The 12,991-nt window shown below is 34.2% G+C and overlaps 1 protein-coding gene across 8 annotated transcripts in view; it reads left to right on the top strand.

Moving 5' to 3' along the window:
• DPH6 (diphthamine biosynthesis 6) overlaps positions 1-12,991 on the top strand; it is a 479,427-nt gene that overhangs the window by 48,921 nt on the left and 417,515 nt on the right. The gene's annotated exons all lie outside the window — the stretch shown is intronic.

Below are 12,991 nucleotides of genomic sequence, written 5' to 3'. Positions count from 1 at the left end.
TGTTAAGCTAATCTAACTACCTCATTTTATAGAGGAGGAGGAGCGGAGGTCCAGAGACATGAAATGGCATTACACGTAGAGAAAGTTGGAAAGCCAGAATTTCAGTCTAAGTCCTTTGATTCTCTTTTCCACTGTACCGCAGTGCCTTGACTCCTTGGTTTTACTTTTCAGAATCACCTTGTGTAGAAAACGCTGAATGCAGCACCCAGTACCTCCAGTCAACATTTATCACATGCAAGGCAATCTTGCTTTTCAGAAATTTACAATCTAATGGGAGAGGGAGGGGGGAAGAAAAAACATAAGCAAATAACTGTTTAAGAATATTTAAATGTTTAAGATAACTAGTGTAGAGAGGCATGGGAAATTCAAAGCGGGGCAGATCATCTTCACCTGGAAGAATTAGATAGGTTTTAATGGAGGAGGTAGTACCAGAACTCAACCTTGGAGAACAGGATGTCGGCAGAAGAGATGAATTGGTTTTGGTGGTGGGGTACCTTTTTTGAGGCATGGGTGTGTGCAAATGTATGGAGACAGGAGAAGGCAAGAGGAGAATGGAGAACGATTTGTCTACAGTAGAGAGTGTGCAAAAGGGAATAATGAAAAGTAAATCCAAGTTAGATTATGGAAGGCTTTGAATGTAGTGCCTAATGAGCTTTTATCTTATTCACTAGGTAGTGAAGTACAGCTGATGATAGTTTTTGAACTGGGAAATGATGGATTTAGAACAGTTAACTATGACTTAGTTACCTAATACCTCATTTGCTCGAACTAATGATTCTTTCTGAGAGGTTCCCTAAGTAGTCATCCAATTTCAGCCCTGCCATAGGCATTCCATAACGTCCTAGATGTAGCAATTGTTTCTCTTTTACCCAAGGACCCTGGGACTCTTCCCCTTCTAGTTTGATTTTTTTTGAAATTATTTTTATTTAATTATTTTAATAATTTTTTTAATTTTAATTTTTGAGTAACTACTTAAAGAAGTCTTTTCATTGAATGGGTGTATCTCACTCAAAGTAAGAATGTGATAAGACCTTGGCCTCAAAGGGCCAGGATCTCACATTGTGTCCTGGGCCATCTCCAGTCATGCTGAAGAATATCAGGTCACTGGACCCAGATGGCTCAGGAGAAGAAAGTGAGGTTAGGTGACCTTGCACAGTCCTCCCTCACTCAAATCAAAGTCAACTGCAAGTCATGTCATCATCTTGATGTCACGGTCTTCTTCGAGAATGAAGGACGAACACAACAAGATATTTAGAATTCCAAAGAATTGTTTATGCTTTACCTCATTTGTTCCTTATAACAACTTGGTGATGTCCAATTGTTTGCCCCATTTTACAAAAGAAATAATTTAGGCATAGAGACTTTAAGTGATTTGACCAGTGTGATCCAGTAGGTGCCTGCCAGAGACAGAACTTGAATACAGGTATTGGCAAGTAGTCATGCAGGTATTTCTATTGTTTGCCTTTTGCAGATGAGGAAACTGATGGCTGGTGAAGTATAAAGACTTGCTCAAAGTCACTCAAGGAATAAATATATGTCTGAGCTTTGACTTGAACTTCAGATCTTCTGACTTCAAGTTCAGTGCTCTTTTTGCCACATGTTGGTACCATTTGAAATAAGTGGGATAAATAGTTTTGGGTAAATAAATATAATATATGCATATAGATTATATAGTTATATATAGTTATAAAAATGTAACAAATTCCATCACCAAATAATATTTCTATGAGAATAAATTTTCTGCATGCCAGGAGGTAAAAATCCAAAATTAATGTGAATTTAAATGAATACAGCTGTTCTTGGAATACATTTTCTGGGCAGCAAACTACAAATGATGCAGTAACTGCATGGTATTCACTTAAGTAAATCTCTAGAGAAAGAATAACATACCAGAAAATAATTCTTTAGACAGAAGCTGATATTTCCCCACTATAATAATGTAACAATATCAACAATATATTCTGAAATCAGCAGAAAGAGAAGCTTTCACTTTTTAGATAAGTTCAAGTGAAGATTTATCAATGAGTGAAATAAGTTCACTGTGTAATTATGTAAACATTATTATTGCTCCTTATTATCTTCTTACTTTGCTAGCTGAAAAAAAGTTCTATTTTCAATATTTTATTTTTATTTTCATTTACACGTGAAGAGTTTATGGAATTTAAATCAACTTTAAGATAAAATTGTTACGCTTAAAATATCAGAGCTGAAAAAAGCTGAAGGTAAATTTGTTTAACCCTTTTGGTTTACAAATGAGGAAACTAAGCCCATCAAAAGTTGGAGTGAGCCAAAAAATCCTGGTCATCCTTTATCTGACACTGAAGGAAAAAGACAGTAGGTGGTCAAGGAAGTTTGAGATGAAGATAAGGGAGGAAGTGGGAGCTCTGGGCCAATTCTCAGTAAGCCCTCTGCTGAAGAAGGTGAGGACCGGGAGATGTAGAAGCTTGGAGGCTTGAGGAGAGAGGATAAGGTGTAGAATAACTAATGTGAGGAGTGAGATAGGAAATCATCCAGACCTGTATAGAAGGATTGCTTACTCAGCACTTCCAGTATACATTCTCTCCATACGTCCTCTGCTTAAAGAGAGGCAGTCTCAAGAGTTGGACTGAGAATGAGGAAGCACTGATTTGAAATTCTGCCTCAGATGATTAGTAGCTGCGTGACCCTGGGCATTTCACTTGACTCATTTATAATATGGGCTTATTATAATTTTAGGGTTCTTGTGAGAATTGAATGAAATAATTCATATATATCACCATATAAACTTAAGCTGTTACTAGTAAGCTGGACGTTCCCTCAGGGCCAGATTCTCTTGCTTTTGTATTTGAATCTCCATTGACCTACCTAGTTTAGTGCATTGTCGTACTTCATGTTTGTTGATTAACTACAAGAATATATTATTCTCTACTAAAAAAAGAGTTAATATATTCTTTTAGCCTGTGGGACTAGAATATTATAATATCACGAAGTCATAGAATCTGAGTTACAAGGGACCTTAGAGTAGAAATCTCCTTTGCAAACTTCTGCTTGAAAACAGCTCTATTAATTACGAATTTTTTTCTTATATTGAACTGAAATATATCATCCAGCACCTTCCATGCTTTGCTTCTCTTTCTTTTCTTATAGTGAAATAAAACAAGTCTAATATGTATTTCAAGTGTTAGCCTAGCATTTAAGACCTCTACTATCTGGTTCTGTATGTTACAGTACACTCATGCATACGTTCCAAGTTTTAGCTAGGGAAAACTATTCTCTAAGCTTGACATTCCATCTTCTAATTAGAAGTCGTGCTGTGTACCTGGAATTCACTTCCCCCTTATCTTTGCCTCTCAGAATCCTTGTTAGTGGTTTGCCAATTCATCAGCAATGCCTCTTTAACAATAATAGTTTCTAGCTCCAATCTGGTTTTCTACTATAGTGAGCCTACTAAAATAGAAGTATTTGTTACAATGTGTGAAACTCAAATCAAAGTAGAATAACATACAAATTGTTGGATGCATCTAGAGTCCCATTAGTTCTTATGGAAAGTTACACCATTTATATTTGCATAAATCTGTCTGCATAAATATTTTGCAATTGGTTAACTATTTTCTTTCTTGTATAAAATATCTGCAAGTGTCAGATATGCTCCATTTTAGCTCCATTATTATGTGAAGCTAAATCATCTTATTAAATAGCTGATAAATCTTATGAAAGCTTTCAGCTTCATATCCCATTCATATAATATAATATACTACATAAGCATATTGCCCAAACCAAACCTAGTACCAAAAATTACTATGAGCAAAAATAAATTTATAAGATAAAACAATACAGAATGATGTAAGAGCTTAACATTAGCTTAATCAGCAAGTACTATCATTTCTGCCTCTCACGCTAGTATATGTTGTGTAAATTCCAAAATAATCCATACATTATCCCCTCTGGAATCCAGTTTTTAAGAGACAAGTTACACTGTTAATCATATTTCAGTCTCCAGTGCAACCATGATTTTGGGGGAAAACAAAGCAAACAAAGATTTACAGTCAACTTCATGGTTCAGTTTTAGTGCCAACAACTTCTATACGCTATATAACCACCATAATTTTATATTTCCATTATATGTAAGCAATTGCCAGTTCTTGTGATTTGCATTATTTCTACTGGGTCAGTCTTCTCTTATCTTTGGTTGAGTTCCCTTATGGGAACACAACTATCCCACCTTGATTTAGGCCTACTAACTATATGTAGTCAGTCAGCTGTGGGGTATCTTACACTTAAATACATAGTTCCTAACATAGGAGTACTTATAGAAATAATCTTTCAAGTAAAAACAACACCAATGAAAAAATATTTAAAACAATTATAATGGCTGGCATTAGTAATCCCCACTCTCTGTCCTTAGACAGTATCATCAGCATATTGGGTGAATATGCTCCCCTTTTATAATCTTGTTTTAGAGTGAAGGCACTTTAGGGATCCTTTGCCTTGCATTCTGCATGCAAGAGTCCAGATTATTCAATCCTTAGGTCCTTAATTTAGCATTTTATAGTAGATGTGTCCAGAGACCTATCAAAGGGAAAAAATATGAAATCCCATGTATACCACTCCTGCTTATATCTATAGAGCTTTCATACCTATTAGTGATGGTCTAATATGCCATTGACATAAATTTGAATTACAGACTGATGAAAGACTACAAATTATAATCATGTCTAAAATCAATTTCAGTCTAATTGTGATTTGGTCCAAATCCATGATTTATAGAACTGTGATTGTAGTGATTTTTACCAAACTGTCCACTCATGTGATATCAGAATTCAGATCTCACTTGTTCCTGTGTATGGGGGAAGAAGCTTTCCAACTGACAAATCCATATCCTGTTGAACAAATTTATAAAATCCACGTAGTCGTTCACAGTTAATTTTTTATCTGAAATATCACCCTATCTTGACCAGGGATAAGAAGATGAGTCATCTAAAATTAAATGTGGGGTTTAAAGAACTTGGTAGTTATATAAGTACTTTGGGAAGTATTATGGCCTTGATGGCATGATGAAGCACTTAAGATCATCTGGACACAAGAAGGACCACTTTCAGTGTCACATCAAACATACATTTCACTTAGATCCATTCAGTGAACATAACCACAAACTATTTAAGCAGCATGGCAGATTATACCTGTCATTTCTCAAGTCACATGCACTCTAGAATTACTGGCATCAGTGGTGAGCTGAGAGGTAGGACTTTTCCCTTATTTGGTCTCAGTTCCCAAGTTCCTTTTGTAGTGGGAACATCTTTGTCATTCTGAGTGTGATTTGAGAATCTCCTTTCATCATCCCATGTATTTATTCTGCTTAGGTTGGTAAAACTAATAAGAGAGATAGCTTGGGCTTAAGGTGGCCTTGCTAGCATTATTGTCAGCTGGAAGAACCTTGCTGTGTCACTTTTTACTTCCCTGAATTCTCTGTTGCCTCATAATGAAGCCAGCAACAATTATGTAGGAATGTGATCACTCTCCCTCCAAAATAATCATACTTACATATGAAACTTTCTAGATTATTTTTTCCTTAGTCATCATCTTGCCAATTAGGTCCTTACTTCTTTTTGTTTTCTTATATTATAGTAGAATTACTGTTTCTTAGCATTCTCCTGATCAAAAGCTTAGCTGGGCTTTTTAATAAAAAAAATTGAATACAAGAGCAAACATTTCAGATATGTTTGCTCTCCTATATACACTACCTTTTAAAAATTTTTAGTAATTAATTTATTTTTAGTTTTCAACATTCATTTCTATAACCTTTTGAGTTTTCAATTTTCTCCCCTTCCCCAAGATGGCACGAAATCTGATATAGGCTCTATATATACTTTCATTTTAAACATATTTTCACATTAGTCATGTTGTAAAAAAGTCTTAGAACCAATGAGGGGATCCACGAGAAAGAAGGAACGAAGCACAACAGGAAAAAAAAGATCAAATAATATGCTTTGATCGTCATTCAGATTCCATAGTTCTTTCTCTGGATGAGGACAGCATTTTCCATCATGAGTCTTTTGGAGTTGTCTTAGAACCTTGCCTTGTTGAGAAGAGCTAAGTTTATGAAAGTTAATCATCTCACAATGTGGCTGTTTCTGTGTACAATATTCTTCTGGTTCTGCTCATTTTTACTCAACATCAGTTCAAATAAGTCTTTCCAGGTTTTTCTGAAATCCCTTAATTATTCCATTGCATTCATATGCCACAGCTTGTCCAGCCATTCCCCAATTGATGGGTATCCCCTCAATTTCCAATTCTTGGCAACTACAAAAAGAGCTCCTATAAATATTTTTGTACATGTGGGTCTGTTTCCTGTTTTTATGATCTCTTTGGGTTACAGAGCTAGAAGTGGTATTGCTGGGTCAAAAAGCATGCAGTTTATAGCCCTTTGGTCATAGGTCCAAATTGCTCTCCAGAATATTTGGATTGGTTCACAACACCACCCACAATGCATTAGTGTTCCCATTTTCCCACATCTTCTCCCACATTTATCATTTTCCTGTTTTGTCTTGTTAACCCATCTGATAGGTGTGCAGAGGTACCTCAGAGCTGTTTTGATTTGTATTTCTCCAATAGTGATTTAGAGTATTTTTTCATAAGACTAATTAGATAGCTTTAATTTCTTCATCTGAAAACTGCCTGTTCATATCCTTTGACCATTTATCAGTTGGGGAATGACTTGTATTCTTGTACATTTGACTCAGTTGTCTCTATATTTTAGAAATGAGGCATTTCTCAGAGCCACTGGCTATAAAAATTGTTTCCTAGCTTTCTGTTTCCTTTCTAATGCTAGTTGCGTTGGCTTTGTTTGTGCAAAACCTTATGAATTTAGTGTAATTATAATTATCCATTTTGCATTTCATAATGTTCTCTATCTATTGTTTGGTCATAAATTCTTCCTTTTTCCATAGATCTGACAGGTAAACTCTTCCTTGCTCACCTGGTTTGCTTGTAGTATCAGTTTTTACATCTAAACCCTGTAGCCATTTTGACTTTATCTTGGAATAGGGTGTAAGATGTTGACCTATGTCCACTTTCTACCATACTTTTTCTCTAGTTTTCCTAGAAGTTTCTGTTAAATAGTGAGTTCTTATCCCAGAAGCTGGAATCTTTGGATTTATCAAATAGTACGTTACTATAGTCACTGACTGTTGTTTCTTTTGTACCTGACCTATTCTGCTAATCCACCCCTGTATACTTCTTAGCCAGTATCAAGTAGTTTTGATGACTGCTGTTTTATAATACAAATTAAGATCTGGTACAGCTAGGCCACCTTCCCTTGCATTTCTTTTCATTAATTCCCCTTGATATTCTGGACCCTTTTTTTTCTTCCATATGAATTTTATTATTTTTTCCAGCTCTGTAAAATAATTTTTTGTAGTATGGCACTGAATACATAAAATAATTTAGGTAAAATTGTCATTTTTATTGTATTAGCTTAGCCTACCCATAAGTAACTGATATTTTCCCAGTTATTTAGATCTGACTTTATTTGTGTGAAAAGTGTTTTGTAATTGTGTTCATATAGTTCCTAGGTTTGTTTTGGTAGATAGACTCCCAAGTATTTTATGATGTCTGCAGTAACTTTAAATGAATTTCTCTTTCTATCTCTTGCTGTCAGGCTTTGTTAGTAATATATAAAAATGCAAATGATGTATGTGGGTTTATTTTATATCCAGCAACTTTGCTAAAGTTGTTTCTTATTTCAAGTAATTTTTTGCTTGATTTTCTAGGATTCTGTAAGTATACCATCATATCATCTGCAAAGAGTGTTAACTTTGTTTCTTCTTTGCCTATTCTAATCCTTTAATTTCTTTTTCTTCTCTTATTGCTAAAGCTAACATTTCTAGTACAATATTGAATAACTGTGTTAATAGTGGACATCCTTGTTTCACCCCAATCTTATTGGAAATACTTCTAGCTTATCCTGATTACATATAATGCTTGCTGATGGTTTTAAATAAATGCTACCTATCATTTTAAGGAAGAAGTCATTTATTCCTATGCTCTCTAGTGTTTTTAATAGGAATGCGTGTTGTATTTTGTCAAAAGCTTTTTTTGCATCTACTGAGATCATCATATGAGTTCATATGGTCAGTTATGCTGATAGCTTTTCTGATATTGAACCAGCCTTACATTCCTGTATAAATTTTACCTGTTCATAGTGTATTATTGTCAAGATAAGTTACTGTAATCTCTTTGCTAATATTTCATGTAATATTTTTATATCAATATTCATTAGGGAAATTGGTCTGTACTTTTCTTTGTTTTGGATTTTCCTGGTTTAGGTATCAGGACCATATTTGTATCATAGAAAGAATCTGGTAGGACTTTTTCTTCACCTATTTTCCCAAATAGTTTATATAGTATTGGAATTAATTGTTCTTTAAATGTCTGCTAGAATTCACTTGTAAATCCATCTGGCATCGGAGATTTGTTCTTAGGGAGTTCATTGATGACTTGTTCAATTTCTTTTTCTGAAATGGTCTTCAGTATTTTGTTTCCTCTTCTGTTAATCTGGGCAATTTATGTTTTTGTAAATATTCATCCATTTTACTAAAATTGTCAAATTTATTGGTATACTGTTGGACAAAATAACCCCTAATTATTGTTTTAATTTCCTCTTTGTCATGTTGAATTCACCCTTTTCATTTTTGATACTGGTAATTTGCTTTTCTTCTTTCTTTTTTTTTTAAATCAAATTAACAATAGGCTTATCTATTCTATTGTATTTTTTTCATAAAATCAACTCTTAGTTTTATTTATTAGTTCAATAGTCTTCTTAATTTCAATGTTATTAATTTCTCCTTTGGTTTTTAGAATTTCTAATTTGTGTTTAATTGGAAAATTTTTATTACTTTTTCTAGCTTTTTTAGTTGCATGCTCAACTCATTGATGTCCTCTTTCTCTATTTTATTCAAATAAGAATTTAGAGATATAAAACTTCCCTAAGAACTGCTTTCGCTGCATCCCGTAAGTTTTGGTATGTTATTTCATTATTTTCATTCTCTTGAATGAAGTTATTGCTTGTTTCTTTGTTATTGATTCTTTACGATTAGATTATTTAGTTTCCAATTAATTATCAGTCTCTCTTTCCCTGGCCCTTTATTACATGTTTTTAATTGCATCATGATCTGAAAAGGATGCATTTAATATTTCTGCCTTCCTACATTGAATTGTGAGATTTTTATGCCCTAATATATGGTTAACTTTTGTGTAGGTGCCATGTAATGCTGAAAAAAAGGTGTATTCCTTTCTATTCAGTTTTCTCCAGAGCCCTACAATATTTAACTTTTCTAAAATTCTATTCATTTTCTTAACTTATTTCTTGTTTATTTTGTGGTTAGATTATCCATTTGAGAGAGGGAGAGGTTAAGGTCCCCCACTGGTATAATCTTGTTATCTGTTTCTTCCTGTACCTCCCTTAACTTCTCTAAGAATTTGGATGCTATACCACTTGGTAAATATATGGTACCTTTTAGCAGAATGTAGTTTTCTTCCTTATCTCTTTTAATTAGATCTATTTTTTCTTTTGCTTTGTCTGAGATGAGGTTTGCTTCCCCTGCTTTTTTTCTTCAGCTGAAGCATAATATATTCTGCTTCAGCCTTTTACCTTTCCTCCATCTGCTTCAAATGTATTTCTTGTAAACAGCATATATAGGATGATAGGATTATGGTTTCTAATCCACTCTACTATCCACTTCCATTTTATAGGAGAGTTCATCCTATTCACATTCATCCTTTCCATATTCACAGTTATGATTACTATCTGTGTCTTTCTCTCCATCCTATTCTCTCCAACCACCCAGCCCAGTTTATGCTTTTCTCTCTCCTTTGTCCCTTTCCCTCTTCTCTAGAGTTTTCTTTTGACCACTGCCTCCTTCAATCTGCCCTTCCTTCTGTCAGCCCTCTCCCTTTGCTTAACCTTTTGCCTTACTACTTCTTCCCTCTCTTCTTTCCACTCCCCCTCCCTTTTATTTAAATTATTATCATTAAATTTCCCGTTTTCCCTCCTACCTCCCATCAGGTAAGTTAGATTTCTATACCTTAGCTGATTGTTATTCCTTCTTTGAGCCAAATCTGATGAGAGTAAAGTTCAAACAATGTTTATCTCAGTTCCTTTTTTCCCTCTACTGTAATAGGTCTTTGTGCCTCTTCATGTGATGTAATTTACCAATTTCTGCCTCCTCCTTTCCTTTTCTCCCAGTATAATAATCCCTTTTTACCACTTAATTAGACTTTTTATCATCACTTTAAAATCAACTTATACTCATGCCCTCTACGTATATGCCTTTTAAATATACTAATAAAGATACAGTTTTCAAGATCCCTTGTACATATGTAAACAGTTTTCCCTTATTGAATAACTTGTTTTTTTCTTTACTGCTTACCTTTTTATGCCTTGCTTGAGTCTTATATTTGAAGATCAAATTTTCCGTTGAACTCTGGTATTTTTATCAGGAAGGTTTGGAAGTTCCCTATTTCATTGAATGTTCATCTCCTCCCTGAAAGATTATGCTCAGTTTCAACGAGTAATTTATTCTTGGTTGTAATCCAGGTCCTTTGCCTTATGGAATATTGTATTGCATGCCCTCCACTCTTTTAAGCTGCAAGGTCCTTTGTAATTCTGACTGTGGTTACAAGATATTTAAATTGTTTCTTTCTTAGTGTTTTGCAGTATTTTCTCTTTGACGTGATAGTTTTGGAATTTGGCTATAATATTCCTTGGTGTTTTCAATTTGGGATCTCTTTCAGGAGGTAGTAGGTGGATTCATTTAATGATTCTTTTTACCCTCTGGTTCTAGGACCTCAGGGAAGTTTTCCTTGATGATTTCCTGGAAGATGCTGTCCAGGCTCTTTTTTTCATCATGACTTTCAGGTAGACCAATAATTATTCAGTTATCTCTCCTGTATCTATTTTCCAGGTCAGTTGTTTTTCCAGTGAAGCATTTTACATTTTCTTCTTTTTTCATTCTTTTGATTTTGTTCGACTGATTTTTGATGTCTCATAGAGTCATTAGCTTCAACTTGCCCAATTTTAGTTTTTAATGGATTGTTTTCTTCTATTAGATTTTGTATGTCCTTTTCCATTTGGCCAATTTTACTTTTTAAGGAATTCTTCTCTTTAGTGAGTTTATGTCTCCTTTTCCATTTGGCCAATTCTACTTTTTAAGGACTTTATTTTCTTCAGTGTACTTTTTTTCCTATTTGGCTAATTGTATTTTTTAAGGACTTGTTTTCTTTTGTCAATTTTTGTCCTTCCTTTTCCAAACTGTTGATTCTCTCTTGCATATCTCTCTTTTCTTTTCCCAATTTTTCTTCTACCCTTCTTATTTGACTTTTAAAATCCTCTTGAGCTCTTCCAAGAAGGCGTTTTGGGCTTGTGACCATTTCATAGTCCCCTTTGAGATTTTGGATGGAGGTATATTGACAGTGTTGTCCTCTTTTGAATTTGTGTTTTGATCTTCTCTGTCCCCATAGTAAGAATCTATGATTATTATTTCTGCTTTTTTATCATGATATTTGCCTATTTCCTGTCTTTTAAAAAGTTGAGCTCTTCTGCTGGAGCACAAGGGGCACTGCTTCTTGTTCTGGGGGTCAGGGACCTGGTCACTGGCTTTGTGTGCTGGAGCCTCAGGTGCTGACAGCTCAACACTATGATCTGTGTCATTTGGGAGGGGGGCGGTAAAGGTCCATGTAGGACTAAAAAATGTTTTTTTTTTTAATAGTTCCTTTAAGAAGATGCCTTAATTCTTCTAGTTTCTAAAGCATTTTATTCAGATTTCTATTTCCTCTTTCTTTTACATGTGCCCTGCTATGAGAGGACATTAAAATCTCCTATCATTGTATGACTATGCCTTCTTGTAATTTAATTTTTCCTGCATGAATTTAGGTACCATGCCATTTGAAGCATATAAATTTAACATGAACCTTAGTTTGTTTTCTTTTTAGCATAATGCAATTTCCTTATTTCTCTATTGTGAATTTTTTTCTTTAATACTAACATGATTCCAACTCCTGCTTTTTTTGGAATACACCTAATTCATAGTAAATTTTGTTTCAGCCTCTCATTTTTATTCTATATGTACTTGTGCTTTTTAGTTAATGTTTTTTAGATGTAGAAGGTGGTGAAGTTTTGATTTCTCTTTTCTGTTCTATCATCTTCTTTTGTTGGAATGTTGAATCCACATTTAAAGTCATAAAAGTTAAATTTATATTTTTCTCCATTTATGTCTCTAGAACTCCTTCCCTTCTTCACTCAGGATTAGAATTTTCCCCCATTATCTCCTTGTAAGATAGTGCTTGTGATGGCAATTATTTTTACTTAATCATCCCTAAGGTAGCACTGTTCTCACAGGTTATCCTTCTTTACCCCTAACCCACTCCCCCGTTTTCACCTCATTCTCTATTCTTGGAATAGGGAAATTAATTTTTATGTTGATTCATCCTTTTATTTAGTTATGCTGTACATCTTCCTTTTTTTCTTTTCCCTCTTCTCAGTTATGTAGTTAATTAAAATCCCCATCTTTTTTTCCCCTTCAACATGTTTGTTAGTTGTTTTATTTACTTATTTGTTTGTTTCTTTACTTATTTATTATTTTCAATGCCTTCTTCGATGAAGGATTTATTTACTTGTTCTTTTCGTTGCATCACTTCCCTGTTTATTTATTCGAAAACTTTATCTTTGATTCATGGCCTTTATACTTCTTTATTCCTTCTTTAGTCTTTTCATGTTTGTCATAGAATGAAAGCTTCTAAAACTAACCCTAACCCTTTTCTTAACAATTTCTGTGTCATTGACTTGTAGATCGTTTCCTTCCCTCATTTTTGTCTACTGTATCTCACTCTTAGAAGTGTCTGTTACTGTGCAACATAGTATAGAAACGTGCATTGCCCAGTGATAGAAATTCCCATGTCCCTGATCACAATGTCCAAGAGCAGGATGTTGTCTGAGTCACAGCACTCACTCAGAATA

The sequence above is a fragment of the Notamacropus eugenii genome, chromosome 7 (assembly GCF_028372415.1).
Source record: "Notamacropus eugenii isolate mMacEug1 chromosome 7, mMacEug1.pri_v2, whole genome shotgun sequence".
Classification (NCBI taxonomy): domain Eukaryota; kingdom Metazoa; phylum Chordata; class Mammalia; order Diprotodontia; family Macropodidae; genus Notamacropus; species Notamacropus eugenii.
This window is presented reverse-complemented; position numbering and strand designations above follow the sequence as displayed.